At 43.9% G+C, this 21,315-nt stretch overlaps 1 pseudogene; it reads left to right on the forward strand.

Moving 5' to 3' along the window:
- The first annotated feature begins 4,616 nt into the window (after positions 1–4,616).
- Positions 4,617–21,315, forward strand: part of LOC101977241 (cysteine/serine-rich nuclear protein 1-like) — a 36,149-nt pseudogene continuing 19,450 nt past the window's right edge.

Here is a 21,315-nt window from a genome sequence, read left to right on the forward strand (position 1 = left end):
CTAATATTGACATCAACAAGACCTCTCACTGAAAGGTGGAGGATTCACAAAATACTCTTTGCTTTCACCAAGAGAATGGCAGGCCCCCATAGGCACTCTTTTTTTGTTTGGTACAGGGGATTGAACTCAGGGTACTTAGCCACATCCCCAGCAGCAGCCCCACCCCCACCTTTTTGTATTTTATTTAGAGACAGGGTATAACTGAGTTGCTTAGTGCCTGGCTAAGTTGCTGAGGCTGGCTTTGAACCCTTGATCCTCCTGCCTAGCCTCCTGAGCCACTGGGATTACATGTGTGCACCACTACGCCCAGCTCCCATAGGCTCTCTTGCAAGGAAGAGTTTGATTGCTTATTAGCAATACAATAATTTTTACCTAATGTTTGAAGTATATATTTGACTGTGAAGCTCATTTGGTAGCCAAATTTGATGGGGATAAATTGAGGGTATTGTTTTTAAAATCCCAGCTTATATGTACATGCATAGGAATGATTAGTTACTGGATACTGTCCTGTTTTATTCAGCAAAAGTTCACGTACACAAGTATAGAACTGTCACAATTTACATCCCATGGAGCTGCAGTGGATTGGCTACTTAAAGCTGGGCAAGTATCCATTATTGCTTCATCACTCTCAACACAAGGACTTTGAAGAAGCTTTGCTAGAGTTCTGGTAGGGGACCTTGTTAAGCTGGAAGTCTGCACAAGAGAGGTGGATGCTTAGTGATAGTGAGGACTGTGTGGGATGGACCCTGGGCAGGTGTGCTTTGTACTCTCCCAGCCTGGAGTCCCTGAGTCAGAAACTTGGCATACCACTTGTCTGCTACAAATCCTTGTTGGCTGGCTCTCTGCTAGATGTTAGGGAAGCAAAAGAGACTGTCCAAAGAAGGGGAAGACCCATACCAACACATGATTTGACCCTAGTTCACACAAGACCCAGGAGCCTGAAGTGGCACCTCAGGTGCTTTGGTCCTCAGGGATGAATGAGTGGGACTCCTGAGACTAGAATTGGCAGTTCCAAGCAATGCAAGAGGAGGGCTCAGCTACACCCAGCTGGCTACCATTGTCCAAGCTGCCTGGAAACATCCCTTCATCAGGAATCTGGAGGCCACTGGCTTTAAATTCATTATAATACAACATTTTCCACCCAGGAGTGGTTCCCTCTGTTACCTGTGAACACAGGTCTGAAGAAGCATGATCTGGAACTGAACATGCTCAGGAATGTGCCAGCTTGTGCCTATGTTTTTACATGTGATGACAAATCTTTCACCCTGAAAAAGCACAACTAATGAAACCTTCTGGGCCATCTTGCACCCAGCAAAAAGGTATAGAATTCTTAGGGAAATCAGTGTGCCATAACAAAATTCCTTTAGGGATTTATATTCCAGCCAAGCAAGAAGGATATTTTTCTATTGCCAATATACTTCCCACTGCATTAATATTAACACTTGTGAAATCCAAAAGCACCTTGAAAAGATTCAAAACAGGCATCTAGGCTTTAACAAATATCCACAGGAGCACACGGGAATAAATGACTGATTCACCAGATTATTCTCCTGGCTCCACTAGGGCATTACCTTTATTTTCTGGGCTACTTAAATGAGGAATGTCCATTTTACTGATCTGATTTGTGATTTATGCCATAATGAAATGGACTTGAAACTGTTGCAATAAAAACAGTTGCAAAAGGAGCTCAAGTTCTGGTGTTATAGCTTACAGTCCATGATGATCCCCAAACCTACCTTGTTTTAGAGCACACACGGTTTTACTCAATTGCACACAGTTTCAGGCTAGGAGGGGTCCCAGTGTCTTACAGCCCAGATCTTTGAACAGGCCTTCCTAAGTGTCTCAACTGAGCATGCGCAGGAAAACTGCCAACCCTCTACTTGTCACAAGTCTTACTGGCATGAATAGGCTTGAGGTCTTCCCAGTAAATGTTCCCCCTGCCTTCCTTTTTGGAGGACAGAGCCCCTTGTAGGAGACCTTTCCTCAGCCTTCTGCCTGTGCTGATTGGCTTTGCAGTCACCCAGGGGGCAATCTTGTGGGGGTTCGGTAACCTTTCCCCTGCGAAACTCACAGGCGGTGAAAACACAATCTTTGATGGAAAAAACGAGGCCCAGCCCTCTCAGTGAACACCTCCTGGATGAAAAATAGCCCTGGGAAAATAGCAGTTCTAGGACCAAGAAAGCGCCTACACAGGGAACCACCAGGTCTCCAGAGAGAGTCGTGGTTTGGGGTCGCTTGGAGCAGAGCGGAAACCTGGAAATCCACTGGGCGCTGATGCCCCAAGGGCTGATGAGAAACCCCCGCTCCCCATAGGGCTAGGAGCAGTGCCAGCAGCAGAACTCAGATGTGCACCAGCCACTTGGAGGCGGAGCCCGGCTTCCTGGCTGTTTTAGTCAGCTTTCTTTGCTTCTGTGACTAAAAGGAGTCAACCAGCACAATTATAGAGAAGGAAAAGTTTATTTAAGGTCTCCACAGTTTCAGAGGTCTTGGTCCATGGAAGGCTGGCCTCATTCCTCTGGGCTTGGGGTGAGGCAGAACTTCCTGGTGGTGGAAGGAAGCAGCTCACGCGGGTGGTCCAGTGGCAGGGGGTGGGGGACTCCACCAGCCAGATTGGGAGTGTACTCCATAGCCATGCCTCCAAGGAATGGCTTCCTCCTGCCACACCCCAAGGGCCTCCAGTTACCACCCAGTCAATCCCATCAGGGATTCATTCACCCATTAAATTAAGGTTAATTAAGCTCAATTCTTTCTCCTCCAAACTTTGTCTTGACTCACACGTGAGCTTTTGGGGCACACCGCACCTAAACCATAACAGGGCTCCTGGAGGAACAAGTCAGGAGGCAGAAAGCTCTGGGCGCGACATTGAGGGAATCCCTAGGAAAAGCATAACATTTACGTAAGTACAAACAAGTAATAAAATTATTAAAAGCCAACAGAAAACACTGCAAAACGCACAGCAAAATTTACCAACAGAAAAATTTCTTCAAAATGAACAAAACAGAGAGATCCCTACAAGGAAACTGCAAACCATGGTTTGTAGCACGGTGTGATCTTGGATTGTGATACCCTGTGGGATGTAAACGGAGACCTTTTCTGCCTAAACCAATATTTTCTAAAATTAAAAAGAGATCGATATTGGGGATGCCTACAAGTCCCAGTAGCCAGTGTTCCCTGAGTTCTATGAGAAAAAAAAAAATCCAGGCAGCTGTAAGCCACGGATATAGAGATAAGGGAACTGGCACTTGGCTTTGGTGGCTACCTCCCTAGGAGGTACAAACCCCAAATATAGTCAAATCGGAGCTCTGGGTTGCAAAACCAAACTTGTTAGGAAAAAGAAACGCGGATAGTGCTAAAGTGGCAATTGTTGAACTGGCGTTTCAGAAAAATGGCATTCACCAGTACTCACGTTTGAACCCCACATAACCATCACCCACAAAGCTGAAATGGAGTTTGTTCTCGGGAGTCCGGAACTTGCTTCCACTTAAATGGCAGGCGCGGCTGCTAAACCCGAGTTCTTAGGACTAAACATCGGAGGCTGGAATAAACGCTAAGAAATGGCCAATTCGGACTTGCTGGGACAAAGCAATCGCCCTCCAGTGTTAAGTCCTAACTGTCCGTGGACAAACAGGGACTCCAAGGACCAGGAAACCCAAGGCGGGACCCCAGGACGCAATTTATCTTCTAGCTTCGCCACCAATCAGGACACTTCTCATTCTTGGGCAGACAAGGAATGGAAATCACAGGCGCCTCTAAATGGAAGCTTGCAAAGCAAATAAACGCATGATGCAGGGAGGCCAGGGATCCTGACACAGAGTCACCACCTCCACAAAAACAAAACTCGGTTCTTTGGCGGCGAAGGAGAGGAGGGCGCCAGGAAGTTGAGCTGGGAAAGAAAAAGCACAGGCGCCTCTACAGCCAAAGGGCTCTGGAACAGAGCCTCTGCGGCCCTGCCAGCAGGGCTGCCACTAAGGAACTCTGTTCCGGGAAACCGCAGAAATTGCACATTAGAACCCATCAGAGTTATGTATTCGGCGATGCCACCAAGAAAACTCGCGCACAGAACAACTAGTTGAGCAGAGACCAAGAGAAAGTGGGCAGGAGAAAACGGTGCGCTGAGATTCCGCAAAGGACCTCAATAGCCTTTCTGACAGCGACAAACTTCCACTTTGGTGCCAACCTCCTTTTTGGCTCCAACCATGGTGCTGTTACCTAGAATCTGGCCACGCAAAGAAAGGAGCCTTACTGCCACCCAGGCTTGGTGCAAATATGTGCTGTGACTGGAAACTGTCGGGGGCATGCTGCCAGTCAGAGCAAATGGGAAGGCCTGGAAAGGCGACAGGGAAAGGCTCCACCAACCTGCCTAGGATGGAGAAAGGGACCACCCAGGGTGCGGAGAAAAGTTCTCTCCACAGCAACTAAGGGCAGTGCTAAGGAGAAAAGCAGGCTCCTTTCCTTTTGGGTGTGGTGCTAGTGATCCAGGATTCCAGTTGCTGCTGTCATTGGACCCTGCAAAAGCCAAACCCAGTTTATGGCTTTGCCTAAGCCAAAGGCATCGCTTCTGGCTCCATCAGAGGTGCAGCATCTAGATCTACACCAGCTCTGAGAAGGTAGCCGCAATGTCGGTGAGTCAATGCGGCTAGTGAGATTTCCACTCCGCACCTAAACAGTAACAAGGGCTCCTGGAGGAACAAGTCAGGAGGCAGAAAGCTCTGGGCGACATTGAGGGAATCCCTAGGAAAAGCATAACATTTATGTAAGTACAAACAAGTAATAAAATTATTAAAAGCCAACACGAAAACACTGCAAAACGCACAGCAAAATTTACCAACAGAAAAATTTCTTCAAAATGAACAAAACAGAGAGAGCCTTACAAGGAAACTGCAAACCATGGTTTGTTGCACTGTTTGATCTTGGATTGTGATATCCCCGTGGGATGTAAACGGAGACCCTTTCTGCCTAAACCAATATTTTCTAAAATTAAAAAGACACCGATATTGGCGATGCCCACAAGTCCCAATATCTGGTGTTTTCTGAGTTCTATGTGAGTAAAAAAATCATAGGCAGCTACACGCCGTGGTTGGATACCGAGATAATGGAACTGGCACAACCGAGAAATGGCTTTTGTGGCATATTGAGTTTCCTTAGGAGGTACAAATCCTGAATGTAGTCAAAGCGGAACTCTCCATTGCAAAACCAAACTTGTTAGAAAAAAGAAACTGCGGATAGTGCTAAAGTGGCAATTGTTGAACTGGCCTTTCAGAAAAATGGCATTAGCCACTACCCACGTTTGTACCCGACATAATTATCATCCAGAAAGCTGAAATGGAATTTGCTCTCACGAATCCGGAACTTGCTTCCACTTAAATGGCAGGAGCCATTTAAACACCAGAGGCTGGAATAAACGCTAAGAAATGGCCAATCCCGTGGAGTTGGGTGTCTCAGAGAATCCCAGGTGTCATAAAGTGTTATTGTGTGATAGGTGACTCCTGCACCAAACCAAACTATTATTTTTACTGCATATAATAAAATTTTTCTTTCATTTTCTAAAAAAAAAAAAAAAGGAAAAGGAAAAAAGAAAAGAAAAGAAGGGAAAGAAATGGCCAGTCCTGGACTTGCTGGGACTAAGCAATCGCCCTCCAGTATTATTCAGTATTAAGTCCTAACTGGCCATGGACAAACGGGGACTTCCAGGACCAGGAAACCCAAGGCGGGCCCCAGGATGCTATTCAGCTTCTAGCTTTGCCTCCAAACAGGACACTTCTGGTACTTGGGCGGACAAGGATTGGAAACCACAGGCGCCTCTAATTCGAAGCTTGCTAAGCCAATAGGCACAGGACCCAGGGAGGCCAGGGATCCTGACACAGAGTCACGACCTCCACAGAAACAAACCTCAGTTCTTTGGTAGAGAAGAAAAGGAGGGCCTCGGGAAGACTGCTCTGGGAAAGAAAAAGTGCAGGCGCCGCTGTGGCTGAATGGCTTGGGAACAGAGGCACCATGGCCTGCCAGCAGGGCTGCCACTAAGGAACTCTGTTCAGGGCAACCGCAGAAACTGCAAGTTAGAACCCATCAGAGCTGTGTATTCTGTGGTGCCACTGAGAAAGCGTGCACACAGAACAACTAGCTGAGCTGAGACCAAGAGAAAGTGGGCGGGAGAGAAAGGTGCGCTGAGATTCCCCAAAGGACCTCAACTACCATTGCTGCTAGAGACAAACTTCCACTTTGGTGCCAATCTCCACTTTGGCGCCAACCATGGTGCTATTACCTAGAATCTGGTGATGCAAAGAAAGGAGCCTTACTGCCACCCAGGCTTGGTGCAAATATGTGCTGTAACTGGAAAATTGTCAGGAGTGTGCTGCTGCATCAGAGAGCAAATGGGAACACCTGGAAGGACAACCTGGAAAGGCTGTATCAACCAGCCTAGGACAGAGACAGGGACCGCCCAGGGTGGGGAGAAACGTTCTCTCCTTCTCTCCGCACACCTAAAGGCAGTGCTAAGGAGAAAAGCAGGTTCCTTTCGTTTTGGATGCAGTTCTAGTAAACTGAGATTCCAGTTGCTGGCATCACTGGATCCTGCAAAAGCCAAACCCAGCTTATGGCTTTGCTGAGGCCAAAGGCATTGCTTCTGGCTCCATCAACAGTGCAGCAGGTAAATATCTAAGCTAGCTCTAGAAGGTAGTGGCAATGTTGGTGAGTCAATGTGGCTAGTGAGATTTCCACTCCCACTGGCTGTCCACAAACCCGGGCTTCCCACATAACAAAACCTTTCTTTTTCTTGGCGAAGTCCCAGTTCTCAGTTACCTAAATCTCCAGCTATTGACCCAGAGGGCTGCACATGAGAGCAGGTTGAGTAGTGCCCAAGGCAGGCAGGGATCAGGCTGGTCTAAGGGAAAAGTAAGGCCTCCTGGACACCAACAGCTCCCTTAGCAAGAAGCAGTGCTGGGCCCTCCTTGCATGCCACCCCTCTGTCTTGGTCTGCGACCCCTCTCCTTTAAAGACACCTCAGCGCTTTTATGAGTCAGAAACGCATCTCTTTGTGACAGGAAACTCTGCCCCCAAACCTTCAAACTAGGGCTCCCTAGTTACTTAGCTGGGGTTCTGTCAATGTTTTAAATGAGTCATTGATGGTTTCTCTGTCTTGAGATGTTGCTATGGTGGCAAAGTTTCAAGCATTTGAATCTTCCCTTTCCACTCACTTTTCAAGTAAGACTGATGCCTCTGAATTACTATTTTCTACAAAGTATGGAGGTGCCACTGCACAGGAGGAAATTGCTCTGTCCCACGACTTTTTTATGCTTCCCCCCAAAATCTGCACTATTGGAAGGGATGCCCCACAGAGACTTCAGACTCTACCATGTGCATCTCCAGCAGCCCTTAAGATTTCCAGTGTGGTGTGCGTCTGTGAGAATGGCCAGAGACTGATCATGGGAAGGGCATATTCCCCATGAGGAGAAATTTGCAGCCTGAAATTGGCTACATTCTGGGCAGGCTGGCAATGTCAGGTGTATAGGTGCCATGCCATGGTTTCAACCACCCAGGGCCAATTTTGGGGCACAGAAAAACGTGATGTGGAGCCTTTCACAGTGTCTGTCTTCATTTGCAATGGAAAGAGGAAACAAAGTGTAAACAGAGAGAGATGTCTTGTAAAATGTCTGTAAAATGTTCTTAAGGAAAGATTCACTAAACCAAGATAAGCAGCACAATAACGAGACTTATTGACTGTTAGGATACTAGTGAATTGGGATTCCAGGAGCTGGCGTCACTGGACCCTGCAAAAGCCAAACCAAGCTTTTGCATTTGAAGCAAAAATGCAGAAAGGAAGTTTGGAAGCACAGCAATGTGCACAAGTGAACCTTGTGGGAAATGTGGACATGGATTAGAAGCTATGCAGTAATGTCTTAGAGAGATAGTAACAACACATGTCCATGCTTTCCAGGAAAACAAAGAAAAGCTTTTTCTCCACCTTGGTAGGTTCAATAGCCGTGGTTGGGACTGTGAAATAATTTGGAAACACCTGAACAGGACCAAAGGCATAACAGATTTATGAATTGTAAGTTTTGTGTGTATGGAGGCAACACAGAAAGACCTAATTACTCCAAGTGGTGAAATTGGAAAACTTACAATTACCTTAATAGGGAATTAAGATAGTTTGTAGAGAATGTCTGTTTGAGTGTGGTGGAAAATTCTCTAATCAGAGGCAGATGTAATTTTTCCTAGGGTGAATACTAATGATGATCAAGTTATTTGGGAAAGCCCTACTTTTAGGTATAAGGAGAGATTTCAGAAACTCAAATGCCTTTAGTTCAAAATAATTCTTATGCCAAAGTGGCATATATTGAGGGGGGCATATCCTTACCTTCTTTCATAATCCCCTTCATTAGGAAAACTCCTAATTGTAACAACTATTTTAATTTGGTTCCTGTCACTATAACAGAATCTCAGGAACCAGGCAATTTATTAAGAAAATAAATACATTCTTTATGGGTTCTGGAGTCAAGGAGGTCAAAGAACATGGTGCAGGTGACTGACAAGGGCCTTTTTGCTACCTTGTCCTATGATGGAAAGGCACAGGAACATGTGTGCGAAGGCCCATTACTGAAAGCCCTTTTGTAAAGTGCACTGAAGCCTAGCCCTGCTGGCCTAATCATGTTTATAAGGCCCCACCTTCCAGTACTGTTGCATGGGGGAATTCAGATTCCTATGAATAAGCTTTCCGGGATATACTTAAACCATAGCAAGGATCTCCACCTCCTTATTTCAAATGTCAATTTGAGGCTCAATACTGACTTAACAGTGATAACCCCTGGGCCAGGTAGTTCAGGTGAAAATAAAGACCAGGGCAACCAATGAGCAGAAGTAAAAGAGAACATTTCCCAGGGTCAGTAACACTGAGATAGACAGTGCACAATTCTTCCTGTAGCCTTTTGTCTCAACAGAGAACTCCACTGTGTCACCTTATTCACCAGCCAAAAAGAGAGCATTTTTCCATTGGTCTCCTGGATTGAAAATTCACCCTTCCCCCTGGCCATTAAGTGTCAATTTTGCATCCTTGTTGCAGCTCAAAGGAGTTTGCTTTGAGATGCTCTCTAGAAGAGATGGATGGATTTTAAGTACCCTGATTCTCTAGTTTAGCAGGGTGAAGAGGAGCTCCCTGAGTAGCACTTCCAATATACTTATGGAAGAATTTTTCCTGATTTGGGTAAGTTGTTTCTAATAATCTAGGGCTGTATTCAGCTACTGATTCCAGGAGCTCACCCAGCTCTGGGTTAAAACTGTGTTTCTCTCCTGTGAAAGGAAAGCAGCAGTGTGTGGGGACAGCATGAACCAGGGCCTAGTTGAGTTCAGATTACACAAGGCATCTTGAGTTCGTGAATGTTATGGCATTAATGTGAACCACTAAGAACCTAGTGAGAATTTCTTCTTTCACTAAACTTTGGTGTGAGTCTTAGTGCACTTGCCTAGGAACATGTACTGAGGACAGTGAATGCAGACATCATTCTCCCTAGAAAAGGGAATGCGTACATAGGGGGTGATATTAAACAAAACCCCTTTAAACTGAGGATTCCCTGAAATCACTGTCCATATTGGGCCATGCCAGATGCTAGCCAGAAAAGGGGCAGGTCCCAAGATAAGTTCCACAACTACCAGCAGCAAGGCTAGAGTGTGGCTGGAAATATGTCTACCAGTCCTAAGAGCCAAAAGTATTCTTATCATAAAAATGTAAGGAAGGAAAGCATAAATCATTTTAAATTTAGCTTACATTGGCTATAGATAAGAGAGGCATTACAATGGAAAATTGGGAACTTTGAGGACTAGTGGGAGAGTTCACTTGTTGCTTCTGGATTGGTCAATGTTCATAGTCCAGAAAGTTCACACATAAGCTAGATGTGGTAGCTCTAGTAAACTGCCTTTAGTTCAAAATAATCCTTATGCTAAAGTGGCATACATTGAGGGTGGCATATCCTGACCTTCTTTCATAATCCTCTTCATTAAGAAAACTCCTAATTATAAGTGAAAATTTCAAAATATATTCGAGAATGTGGGATGTATCTGTTAATCTGTCGCTAAGCAGTGAACTCATTGAAAATCAATCTCTCTCTCTCTCTCTCTCTCTCTCTCTCTCTCTCTCTCTCTCTCTCTCCATGCCTTGGATTTGAAATTTGTAATATCTCATTTTTTAAACTTGTGATAAGTAACATGGCATGAAGTGTTCAGTCTCTGGATAGAATTAGAGTTAGGATTATGGTGAAGGAGGTAGGGAAGTTCAAATGAAGAACAGGAAAAAGGATGCCAATAAAAAAAAAGAATGAGACAGCAAGGGAGGGAACATTCATCCTAGATTTCTGAGTTACTGTTAACGATTCTGGGTGTCATTATTCAACACAGGGAATACACATGGAGGGTAGGCTTAGTATTGAAATGTCTGAGTGCATCCAGTGCAAGTGTTCAGTACAGAAAAAGGAATCAATTTTTGGAGATTCAGAGCTTGAGTTGGGGGAATAGATTCATGTGGGGGAAAGATTTACTCTCCTGCTTGGTATTTCAGGACAAGGGACTGGAAGGGCCCTTCAGAAGTGAGTGTATGGCATGAGAAGGATGCAGATCCAGGTCCCCAGTGAACTCAAATTGTTAAAAGCTGAATGTGTTACCACATCCAGGTCCGGAAATCAAGAGTTCAGAAACAATCAGGTTTACTCAAGGGTTTGCACCCTGAGAAGTTGGGGTGCAGACATCATTCCCAGAAAGACCACCACAGGGAACTCAGGTGCATGAATGGGGTTGTAAAAGGAGGGAAATGAGGTGTAATGAGCAATGGGCAGGAAGAAGGTGTGATGGGGATGATCTTCATCCAGGGCATCTGTCTGCTTCACAGTTTTCCCTCCTCAGAACACTCCAACCAACATGAACCTCCTGGGAATAGTTCCTATATTTCTTTAGCCACACTGATTACTTTTCTGCAAGTCAGATCTCACAGCAATATACATGCTTTGTTTTAACTGATGCACAGAAGCGAAGACTTAGGAGGTGTATTCCACATTCTGATGTAATCTGAAGGTCACCAAATGATCTAGGTTTCATCAATCTAAAGAAAGGCTACGTAGCAGCGAACATAGTGGTAAGTTAGGTGCAAACTTTCTTTACAATTTAGAATACTTGGCAAAGGGAAGGGAAGAAAACTTACCAACGAACAACTCACGTGACAGAGGCTATATTTACAAACATTGAGGAAAAACTGTACTTGTTTTACTTTGTCTATAAATAAGTAGGTCTTTCCTCAGACAGAACTTTACAGTTTGAAAAAGACTGAACAATATGCATAAATCTATTTAAAAATTACAAACAAAGAAAAGTTTTAGAATATACTCTAGCTTGTTTTAATGAGCTATCCTCACATAGTAGGGCAAACTACACTTTGACAACATAAGTAGGATGGCAGTGGGTGTAGTATTTTAAAGGGAAATGTAAGGAAGCAACCTAAATTTAGAATACATCTATACTTCAAACCCAAATGTTAACTTTTTGGTCAGTGTACATCTTTCTGTTTCTCTGGTGCATTCTCTCTCTCTCTCTCTCTCTCTCTTTCTCTCTCTCTCTCTCTCTCTCTCTCACACACACACACACACACACACACACACACACACACCTACAAGCTGAAGATGATCACAATCCAAACATTTAAATTGGGCAAAAAGGCATTAGAAATATAATATTATGAATCCAAATCAGGAAATATGAAATTGGTGAACAAAATCTCACGATATTGTTACAACTTATTAAGTGATGGAAAGGTAGTGAAACAATGGTATGTATCTCATAGTTCCACTTGTTTTATATGCATGAATGTTTTGAAAATATATAGTTCCTCAATAGCTTCTCAGAATGTGAGAAGCACTAGTTCCCAGAAGCACTAGTTCACCCTCCAGCTCTCTCAGGACAGATATGCAGGCACTTTAGGGACTAGACCACAAGCCCGCCTGCCTCAGTCACCCACCTTTGGCCTCTGGGATTCTCACCATTTCCCCCAGAGACCCTCAGCTGGAGATAGGATGTTCCAGTTACACTCTGTGTTTGTTCAGACGGTATGTGACAAGTTTCTTTTTCACTTTGCTTCCTGCCTTTTTCTGTGACCTGCCCAATAAAAGGGTCCACCAAATGTGAACTCCTGCCACATGTGTTCCTCCTTCTGCTGAGTGAGGCTCAAGATGCAGGCCTGCACTAGAGAGTCCTAGGGACTCAGGGTAAGAGCTTAAATCAAGAGCCAACAGTTCAGGGTTTAAAGCAAAAAAAAAAAAAAGGGTACAAACTTAAATTCTTGGTAGTTATGGAATCCTTGCCTCATCGCCCTCATGGCAGAAACTGTGTCGAAGCTGCATGGAGGAAAGCCCATGTGAGAGGCTTTAGAATTCACCTTGCTTCAGCCTGGAGTGAATAGGTGACCAACCAGAACCGACTCATCCACCAGAGTCTAGCTGGGGCCTCACAGTACTTTTGAAGCCACATGCAAATAAATATAATTTCTTTCAAAAGCCACAAAGAGGGGAGGGGTAAAAATAAAGGCGGAAAAAACAAAAACTCCAAGTTCAAAGAAAATGTTTTATATGATTTAAATTTTAACATTGCCTTTAAACCAACACAGCCAACAGATATGATTTTTCTCTTATGGAGGAAAGGACTGATGAAGGTGAAAGCAGAGCTAGGGCCACATAGGTATTGATGCAACCCTGCCATACAGCACGGGCGCCACCAAATCCTTCCTTCTGAGCGCTACTGTCCACCCAGCATCACGGATGTGCACGCAGGTGCAGGCGCACAGGAGTGGGAGTAGGCAGAGGGGCGGGAGAAGAGGGCCCAGGCCTGCACCTGCGCTTGTGCCTGCGCCTTCCCCGTCTCTGCCTTTAGCTTCCAGAAAGGGCCTCATGACAGTTTAATTCATCTCATGAAAAGAATCCAAAAAATCAACTTCAAATCATTGCTTTAAATATTGATTTGATTTTTTCATGTTCCCAAGAGAATGTTCCAAAATGTATGATGTTTGTTTTGCTATACAGATATGTGCGTTTGAGAATTTCGTTGTGGACGCGAAAGGAATATCGCTGTGGATGAGTAGGTTGGAGAGCGCCAGTGAGGGTCCTCCAGAGGACCAAACTGGGAAAGCTCCTTTCTTGACCAGCAGGAGCCCCAGCAAGCAGCCATGTGAAGGGAGCGGGAAGCCAGTGCAGGCTGGGAGCCAAAGGAGCTCTTGGAGGGCAAGTGGCCCTCTGAGTGGCCATGCAGTGCAGGACTGGGAGAAGTCACTCAAGGAGTCTGTGAATCGGCAGCCCTGTCTGACCAGTGTCCTGGATTCTGTTTGTGCGTGGTGACAAGCAGGATCAGAAGTCTCACATGCTTAACAGCTCTGAGCCTCGAAGACAAGTAGCATATGGCAGCCCTGTGAACCTGGCCTAGGAACACATTGGAACTTGGTGCCTGCACCTTCTGAGTGGCGTTTCTGGCATCTACCAGTGATAAACCAGCCTCTACCTCAGAGCAAAGCCTGTCCAAGGAAGGGGGCGTGACCTTTGTCCTTGGAAAGACCCACAGAGCACTCCTAGGCACATACCCACCCTGCTGAGTTGTTTATGTACAAATACCAGGAGAGATTTGCTGCACCAGGTATCAGAGACTCAATCAGGCTATGTGGGGACCCATAGCAACTCACTAGCAGCCACCAATCAGCATGAGACAGGGAAATACCTGGGATGTCAGATGACCCTCCCAGTAGTTTATGGTGGTTGATAACGTGTTGGGAAACCATGTAGTTCAGCATGTACACCCCTCTTGGCTTAAACCAATCAGTTCAAACAAATCCCCCTCTTGTAGTAACCAATCACCCCTACCCAACTTGTTCCCACCAACGTATGTGCTAATCATATTTTAGAGTTGTTGGTTGATTTTCCTGCGGTGTGTGATGATTTGCTAAGAGATGCTATGATGTATGAGGGGGTCCTTGCCTTCCCCAAAGAATGCATAAAACTGATGCAAACCCTGGCCTCAGGGCCTCTCAGCGTCATCAGTGGCTGTGTGTGCACACGGAGGACTGAGCTAGTTCACAATAAACACCTCTTTGCTGCTTAAATCGATCTTGGTCTCTGGTGATCTTTTGGGGGTCCCAAATTCAAGCATAACACCGGTTCCGCAGCCTCTACCACTTTAGACTGAAGAATGACAGATCGCTGATTCTGACCTATGCATCCTACCTACAGAAGGTCTCTTCTCTCTCTGGTGTGTTGAGAAACTAGTCCAGAACTTTAGCTCATGTGCGAGGTATCTAAAGAGGCAAGTGCAATTTTTGGTCCTAAAGTCAGCCTCAAATTCTGAGCAACAGTGGAAGTGGGATTAGGGTGGAAGTAGGGTCTGGTTCAGATTAAAGCCTTTTACTTGGAAAACTTCCTTTCTGGGTTTAGCTGTATAGCAGCTTTTTGGTCTTCAGTTTCAAGGTCTCTCCCCACCCATGAAGCACCACCACTGTCAGTCCATACCCATAGGGTAGACTCAGGAGCCCAACTTTACTCCTGTTCCCAGAAAGGATTGGAAAAATCCTGGCTTGTCTCCTGCATCCATGTTAATGAAATAAACACATATAGAAGAGAACAAAGGATATTTATGTGAGCATTTTGGATTGAAGAGCACTTAAAAAAAGGAAAACCCACAAACTTCCAAGGTAAAATATGCACAAAGAGTAAAATCACTGTCTAAAAGAGAAAGTGTGAGAAATCAGAACACCCTGAATGGAAATTACTGCAAGAGCTACACTCTTCAGAAGCAAGCTACCCACAGAAAAGTATTAGAATATGGTGTTATTCCAAGTATGTGGGGGAGCTGTGATAGAATATAAATGTAGCAGCTATCCTAAAGAATATGTGGCAATGCTCAGTAACCTTTGGGTTATAAGTTTTTACATTTTCCATGGTATAGTTGTATTCTTGGGTATCTGTCCTAGACAGATTTTCTCCGAATTCTGTGACTACTATATTTGATGATGGTGATCTGACTGTCCATGGGTGGATGTACAGTGGAGTGAGGCAAACTCACTCATCAGAGGATAATATGCTGGATTTGGAAGAGGCAGGTGAAATGTGTGTAAAAGATCATAGAAACATACAAATGAATAAAAAGTAATAAAAAATATGTGAGTCTTTTTTAGTTAAATAGAATATATCCACACAAAAGTAAATATTGTATAAAACTGATAAAATACTACAATATACATTTTATAATAAAAGAGTTTCTTAATGGAAGAATTCCAACAAGTAGAAGAGAATATAATTGGGTATGGGTAATAATACAAATTATAATAATTATAAAAAACAGAATAGGGATTTGGGGTGGGGGGGCTCTTTGAAAATGTTACATTCACTCAGTTTGCTTGCCCTTGGTTCTGAAAATCACATATAGTGAGTCCCCTTCTTTTGATTAAGGTAATCTACTGGTAACAAAATTTAAAAAAAAATTGAAGCACTATCTGGGACACTCAGTACACAATGAAATTATGCATTCATTAATTTTCCCACCTGACTTGTATGCTTGAGCACCTAGCTTTTCAGCCCCAGCATGAACTACTTTTGTAATTTTACCGTCATCTGACCTTTATCATAGTCTAACCTGAGTTTCATCTCAACCAGGCAATGTTCTCTGAAGTGACAAGAGAATGACAATGATTGGTGTCCTTGTCTAGGCATGCCTGACACACACAGGCTTCCTGTACTCGGTGGAAATGGTCAGGAACTGGATCCCTCCCTCCAAACACCTTCCCTCTCCCATGCATTCATGGAAACACAAGCTGATCAGGCCATGCCTTCCAGGAAGATAAAAACTTCACATTGATCCTATCAGGTTTCAGGCAATTTTCAAATCAAATAAGCATCAATTCTTCAGATGAGTATTTGGGTTTTGTTTTCTGTCATCCTGTACCATGAACACAGTTTACGTATGCACTGTCTGTATCTGAGTGAATCTTTTGCCCTTTTCCCAGACCAGTGACATTGCTTAGCCAGATCAAAAACCTGAAGCTTTGGAGCTCCATCCATCAATCTTGGAAAAGCTTCCTTGGTATCAGGCATGTCCAGAGCCCCCAGTTCTATGGAGACTGAGCCAAGTACACACCTGGGCCCCAGCACTGGATGAGTTCACTGGATGAAGTCAGCAGTATTGCCAATGCCCTCAATTCTCTCTCTCTCTTTTTTAATGTTGTCAATTGACACACAACAAATAAACATATTTATGAACTACAATGTGATATTTCTACATACATACAGTTTTTGAACCTATGCCTGTCTCATCCTTAAAAGCTTATCTTTGAGAAGTTTTGTTCCATGACCCAGGTGTGGAGAGTCCATTCTCTCCACTGAACTCTACAACCTGCCACTATTGGCTGTCTGGGCCACAGCTTACAATCATCTGCCTCTTCTGATGTCCACAGTTTGCTTCCTCCTTCCCTTCCTTCCTTCCTTCCTTCCTTCCTTCCTTCCTTCCTTCCTTCCTTCCTTCATCCCTCTCTCCCTCCTTTTCTTTCCTTTTTATTTTTACTTTCTCCTCTATCCCTTTCAATTTTTGTGATGACTCTCTTCCCTCTTTATTCCCTTATTTCTCATGATTATTCCTACCGTTGTCTCTTCCCCCACCACAGCTCATATAAAGGCTGGTTCTGATAGAGTCATCATGAACATTAGGTTACTTTGCATTTAACCAGCCACCATGGGGTATGAGAGTTGGCTGTGTCCTGCATTGTCTATTGACTTTCACTTAATTTTCTCTCATAAACATAAGCTCTTCAAAGTAGGAAGCAGCTCTTCAAGTCTCTATATGCTGCATACATCACAGAATTTCACTCATGGCAGGTTACCACTCATGCTCCCTAAATATCTGAATTAAACTGACTTGGTTCCATTGAAGATTAATGTATGGCCAAGGACAGCTCTGCTTTCATGCGCTCCCATTTTTTTAAGAGAGAGTGAGAGAGGAGAGAGAGGAGAGAGAGAGAGAGAGAATTTTTAATATTTATTTTTTAGTTCTTGGCGGACACAACATCTTTGTTGGTATGTGGTGCTGAGGATCGAACCCGGGCCGCATGCATGCCAGGCAAACGCGCTACCGCTTGAGCCATATCCCCAGCCCATGCACTCCATTTTTGTAACTAGAATGTCTGATGAACTGAAGGAAAGATCCACTGGAATGTAACTGCTCCAAGCACATGACATGAGGAAAAGCAATAAGTTCACAGCAGAAACACACATTAGAAACCTTTATAATGTATTAGTCATTTAGATTGTATTTATGATTTCATCAATTATGATAATACAATAATCATAATTTAACAACTGATTTTCTGTTTTGAGCTGTCTACTTGTCACTGATGGATGAATTGTATCATGATACTACCTATGAAAGGTTTTGTTTTCAGTCCACAGATGAAAACATGACGACTATAGATTTTAAATCACCTGCTGACTGTCACATCTATAAAGTTGTAGGAATGGAACTTAAACTTGTGAAACTCAGGACCCTTGGCATTGGTCCCTCCCTATCAGAGGTATTCACCACAATTTTAAAAAGTGCTTTAATGTAGCTATTCATTAAAAACATAAAAATAAAAACTAAATAAAATTTGGAATCAACAATTACAATTACAATTTATAATTCAACAATTATACCTGAACCCACCACATCGGAATACCCCATTCAACTCTCTCTGTGTGCCTCTCTCTCTTAGAGACCAGTGTATTCACAAGCATGGAGCAGGAATGTATTGCACAGATGGTCAACCTCTCAGACTCAAGCAGAATCGTCCTGAGAATCAAGGGATGGAAACCTACAATCGTTTTGAAGCATTTATTAGTCATTTTTTGGGTGGTGGTAGGGAGTTCTGGAGATTTGCTTACCCACCAAAATACATCCACAGGCCTTCTTATATTATATTTTGAGACATGGTCTCACTAAGTTGTTTAGGGCCTCCTTAATTTGCTTGAGGCTGGCTTTGAACTTAAGATCATCCTATCAGCCTCCTGAGTCCGAGAGTAATAGGCAAGCACAACCACACCCAGCCTAGATATTTTCGTAAGGGAACAATATTCTAAATTGCTCCTCAAGTCTAATCCCCTTTATGTGTAGTTTGCTACATGAATTTCCTTGGTTACTATTTTGGCTGTGCTCACGGTAACCCAACCCTTGACCTCCAGAAAATCCCTTCCCTTGTAGTATGCATCTCTAACTTCTTCTTATCCTCTCTCTCATTTTGTGTGTGTTTGTTTGTGTTTATTTGTTTGGGATATTAATTAATTAATTACTTTATTTATTTATTTATTTAGTGTACCAGGGTGTAATGGTTATTTTGATTATCAAATTGATTAGATTAAGAGATGCGGAGGATTAAGAGGCTTATGGGGTGTCAATGAGGATGTGTCTAGACAGGATTGGCATGTGGGATAGCCAACAGAAACGGAGACCCTCCTTAAGCATGGTCAGCACCATCCAATAAGATGATGTTTTGGATAGAATGAAAGTTGGAAGAACCAGGAAAGCAGCAACAGATGCAAGCTGATTCCTCTTGAACAGTTGCTGATTGCTGCTGTAATTGAGTGTCAGACTCTTGCCTCTTCGTTATTCCAAAGTGGACTCTGCCAGTGATTCTCCAGAAGCCTTTGGTCTACTACTAGGGGAGCACCCTGATCTCTTTTGTTCTGAGGATTCAGCCTCTTGTACTGTGCAGATACTTTGTTTTTCCAGTTCTCCAGCCTACAGACTGCCATTGTAGACGATCCAGCTTCTGCTGGGTAAGTCAACCTAATAAGTTCCCTTATTATAACCATACTTCCTGTTGATTCTGTTCCTCTTGAGAACTGTAATGCATAGGGATTGAGCCCAAACTGCTTAACCACTGAGCCACATCCTCAGCATTTTTTTTCCAGAAAATGTCTCCTAAATTGCTTAGGGTCTAGCTAAATTGCTGGGGCTGGCTTTGAACATGCAATCCTCCAGTGTCAGTCTCCACCAAGACTAACTCTCTCTCTCTCTCTCTCTCTCTCTCTCTCTCTCTCTCTCTTTCTCTCTTCCTCCCTCTTCTCTCTTTTTCTCTCAATGGAGACCAGGTAGTAAGGTGTAGGCCATGGCAACCAGTGATGTGTATCCTGGGATTTTTAAAAATTGTTTTAAATCTATGTATCAACAAAATCAATCCAATCAAACACTGACATCCAAGATGATTGAATTTGCCCTTTAGCAGGAAGGTACTCATGAGATCCTTTCTCTACTAACTTCCACACCCTGTGCTTCAGATCAAGAGGAGCCCAGAAGAGTAGAAATCATCAGGCAAGGGGGTCTCTGAAGACTTTTCCTCCTCTGAGAGTCTACAGCTATGCACAAGCATTTTCCCAGATGTGCAAAGGAGGCTTGGGATTGTGGAGATGATGCTCCAGGGCTACAGGCACTGCTGGCCCTCATGGAAGCAAATCCTAGGCCCTGGTCTCTGCCTTTTTATCCCAGGCTGGGCTTCCTTTCTTGGGATCACCAGGACTTTAACCTTGAAACACTTTTAAAACCTTGTGTGTTTCTCAGCTCTGACTGCCCCCTCCATGGATCCAGATCACACAGCACTTTGAGAAGAGGCCCAGAGCTGCCTGCCTGCCCTGGCTCAAAGCCTTTGACCCAGCAGGAGCTGCAGGCCCCACCAAGAGAGTTGGATGCCTCTAAGAAACTAGGCAGACCAGTGCTCATGCTGCCCCCTTGGACCAAGTGATCCTGAGATTGCCCATGTTCTTTCTAGTATCGTGCTGTGGGGATGCCAAGAGCCACTGCCTGAGGTTTCCACTCCCATACAGAGACTTTAGATTTTAAGGCTCTGGACTCCTAGCTGCCTGCCTTTGTCTTGAGAGCACATGCGACTCCGAGAACATGCTGCAGTGGATGATCCTCTGAAAAGAAACGATGTTAAAATAAACAATTTTCAGATTAGTAATCAAGTGAGAAGTGCCACCGTCTGGCTGGGCACCGAATCATGAGCCACTCACAGCTTTGCAGATTCAAACAGCAATTCTTTATTCGAGAACTCACACCGGCCCTCTACAAACGCATTCTGGGGAAATCGCATTCTGGGGAAATCACGTTCTGGGCCACAGGGCTCTGCATCCCAAAACTCTTTTTTAATCCCAGGAGAACTCAACTGGAACTCAAGGAGCGGGCATGCCTGAGGCAGCAGGATAGGCCCTATTCCCAGCAGGGTACACCTTATACCTGGAACTGCCCTAAACCCAAGGAGCAGGATACTCCCTAAAACCTGATCCACCCTAATCCAATAGGATCCTCCTTAAACCCGGATCCACCCTGGTCCTTGAGCAGAGTCACCTTTCTCAAACATACATGCAATGTCACTGCATATGTCCAAGGCAAGTCCATTTCCATGAGTCCTTCCTCTAAGCAACATGGGGTACGCTGGCAAGGAAATTTTGATGCGTCATTCCTACTTGGCAATGGCTCTCAGCAGAGAAGTTTATGCCTTCTTGAATTACCATAAAATTTTCTGTCCCTCGTATAATAAAATTATAGAAACAATTGTTTTTCACTTGTGTGTTTGATTTGGAGATTGGGAAATGAAAGGCAGATTGGCTGGATGCCAGCATGGGCCCTGCACAGGTATCTTTTCTTTGCTAGACAAGGGGTTGGTTGGTGGGGTCCCCTTTGCACAGGGGGCAGACAGGGTTTTCCCTTGCCTGTTAATCCTGCCCGGTATTAATGCATGCTCAATGTTAATTACAAGTATTCTCAAGCCAAACATTCACAGGGCTTAATCCCAGAGTTGTCTAAACGTTTGGACCCTTACCCTCCATTTACTACAGTGCACTGTAAAAGTCTTACATTTACATTTTTGATACACCACAGGGAGATGTTCTACTTTGTCAGATTCAAAAAGAATATTTCAAGGAAAGGCAAAACATGCTAAGTAAAGTATATTCCCAGAGAAATCGATGACCCAGATCAGTTGTAGAGATGTTCATGTGTCTTCAAGGAAGTACCTCAATTTTCAGCAATAGGTTTTTTAAAATTTTTATCTATTTTTATTTTTTTAAGTGTTGAACAATATAAACACAATCAGGAAGAACCAGAAATGAAGGACAGTCCCTAATTTAATACTTTATTTCATGCACAACTTTTTCAGCATCAATTGCAAGATACATTATTGAAATATGAAATATTAGTACAATTGAAATATCTCTTGAATTCACACACTGGCAGTTCTCTATAATCCAACTTGCAAATAATCACTAATAGAATTAGGAGTAGAGGTCT

This window comes from Ictidomys tridecemlineatus, unplaced genomic scaffold (genome assembly GCF_052094955.1).
Source record: "Ictidomys tridecemlineatus isolate mIctTri1 unplaced genomic scaffold, mIctTri1.hap1 Scaffold_4395, whole genome shotgun sequence".
In the NCBI taxonomy this organism is placed as follows: Eukaryota; Metazoa; Chordata; class Mammalia; order Rodentia; family Sciuridae; genus Ictidomys; species Ictidomys tridecemlineatus.